Raw genomic sequence first — 2506 nt, forward strand, 5'->3', positions numbered from 1 at the left:
AGAGAGAAAGGCTGAGGGACTGTTCTGGACTGGAAGAGACTAAACAGACATGATCACTAAATGCAGTGGGGGTTCCTGGATGGACTCTAGAACCCAAAAAGACATCAGTGGGACAATAGGCAAAATTCTAAGGTTGCCAGATTGGTTGATGGTATTATATCAGTATTAACTTCCTGATTTGGATTCCAGATTATGGAAGAGAACATTTGGGGGACGCTGGGTGAAGAACACACGGGAAGACTGTACTTTCAGGGATCATTTCTGTAGTTTGTTACTAGATAAGTTTCTCTGACTGTGTACAACACTGAAAAAAAAAAAAAAAGAAAAAGAAACAAGAAACAAAAAAGAAACCAAGAATATATGGGACCTCTGTGTACTATTAACGTAACTTTTTTCTAGGTCTGAAAATGAAAATTTAAAATCTTGAAAATAAATAATAAAATAGCGCCCGGCACATATGTGATAAGTACTCAATAAAGGAATAGACGACAGCACTCGGCCCCAGCCAAACGCTTCCCTTCTCTGCCTTCAGGCAGCCAGCACTCTACCCGGTCCCACCCCGGAATGAGAATGTGATTAAAGAAATTGGCTTATCAGCAGGAATAGAACACGTGGATGGAGCAGCTGAAGGTGGTTGTGAGAAATAGAAAAAGACATAACTGCATGGCAACCCCGGAAATACACTCCAGCAAAATTAAATGAACGAACGAACGAAATAGAGCTTCATTGAAGACATTTTTAAAAATACGAAATGTAACACAACCCAAATAAGAGAGACAGATTCTCTGCAAGTGTTTTGCCTTTTAGAACAACGTAATATTGATTTAATCTAATAAAATAAACACTAAAAAATGATATAATAAAATAACAGAATGAGATAAAAAGGGAGGTTGCAGAGTTCAGAAAATAAATGAAAAACCAAAACACTGTGATTATAGATCAAATAAATAAATTAGAAAAGAAAAGAATAAGACAATCATGACTAAAAATCAAATTAACATCATGGAGAAGAGATTTAAGATAGTGGCTATAGAGGGAAAAGAGAGACGGAAGCGATTAGAAAGAATGTGACCGATATAAAAGTCAAAGGTGTTCTAACTTAAGGATAATTGGTGCTCATCACTACACATCTCAACAAAAGGAACTGAAAATTATTCAGAGATATAGAAAAATTTCTCTGACTTGAATGAAAAAACCAGTCTAAAACTTGAAAAGATGCAGTACATGCCAGGAAAAATTGTTTTAGTATAATTGACACTGACGTATCCTGTTTAAAATTCTGAGACTCATGTCCAGGTGTGGTGGCTCACGCCTGTAATCCCAGCACTCTGGGAGGCCAAGGCAAGAGGATCACTTGAGCTCAGGAGTTCAAAACCAGCCCTGAGCAAGAGCGAGACTCTGTCTCCACCAAAAATAGAAAAAATTAGGTGGGCCTGGTGGCACATGTCTGTAGTCCCAGCTACTCGGGAGGCTCAGGCAGGAGGATAACTTGAGCCCAGGAGTTTGAGGTTGCTGTGAGCTAGGCTGATGCCACAGCACTCTAGCACCCGGGCAACAGAGTGAGACTCTTGTCTCAAGAAAAAGAAAGAATTGTTCAGACATACTAGGAGTGAAAAATAAAAACAGGTCACTTTTAAAGCAACAGGAAAAAATTGAATTGATTTCAGACTTCTCTCACAGCAACTGAGTTCATCTAAAAATGTCTGAGGGAACAAAATGTGACCTAAGAATATCATAGCCAGTCAAACCAACGTGTAAGCAATAGGCAGACACTCTCAAACATGAAATAATTTAGAGACTACAGTCACCATGAGCCCTTCGTTAAAAAAAATAAAAAAGGATTGACGATGAAATCTAGCCAAATGACAAATCAAAATAAAGAACTCTGGAAAGGAGAAACTGCATAGAGGAATAGATAGTGGGCACTGAGTCCACTTAAATAGACAACCAGGACTAAAGGAAAGTTAAAATAAGCAAAAATTGGGAGGTGGGGGAGGGGAGAGGGTAGGCAATGGAACAGCGTTCATCACTTGGTCCCTTATAGCTCGGAATAACTCAATTCTGTCTAAAATTGAAATGTGATTTCAAAAACTATAATGAATTCAACCTGTCATGGTTTTCATTATCTTTTTCATTCTCTCTTTTTTTGCCTTTTTATTTTTTTAGCTTTAGAAGACTATTTTAGGAACTAGCATCTCTTGTGGTGAAGAAACATTTAAGTTCGGCAATGTCTTCAGTTTTACATTCTTCTGTTAAATTCAAATAAATTGAATGGACTTTGGATTTAAATTAGTATAGGTGGTAGATGCACTAGTTTTCCCAGTTCTTCAATCCTCCCTGCATCCGTGCCTGTTACCTTATAACTATATAGTTCCTCTCACTAGAGGCAGAATGTCTTCCCCCACCCCACTGGCATCTGGCTTGGCCGTGTGCGCCAGTCGGGGTCCAATCCAAGAAGCATACCCAGTATGACTGGCAGGGGTTCGTAATTTTTTTCAAGTGCCAG

At 38.7% G+C, this 2506-nt stretch overlaps 1 pseudogene; it reads left to right on the forward strand.

Moving 5' to 3' along the window:
- The first annotated feature begins 236 nt into the window (after positions 1-236).
- LOC138377635 (small nucleolar RNA U3) lies at positions 237-312 on the forward strand (annotated as a pseudogene).
- Positions 313-2506: the final 2194 nt, after the last annotated feature.

This window comes from Eulemur rufifrons, chromosome 29, assembly GCF_041146395.1.
Source record: "Eulemur rufifrons isolate Redbay chromosome 29, OSU_ERuf_1, whole genome shotgun sequence".
NCBI lineage: Eukaryota > Metazoa > Chordata > Mammalia > Primates > Lemuridae > Eulemur > Eulemur rufifrons.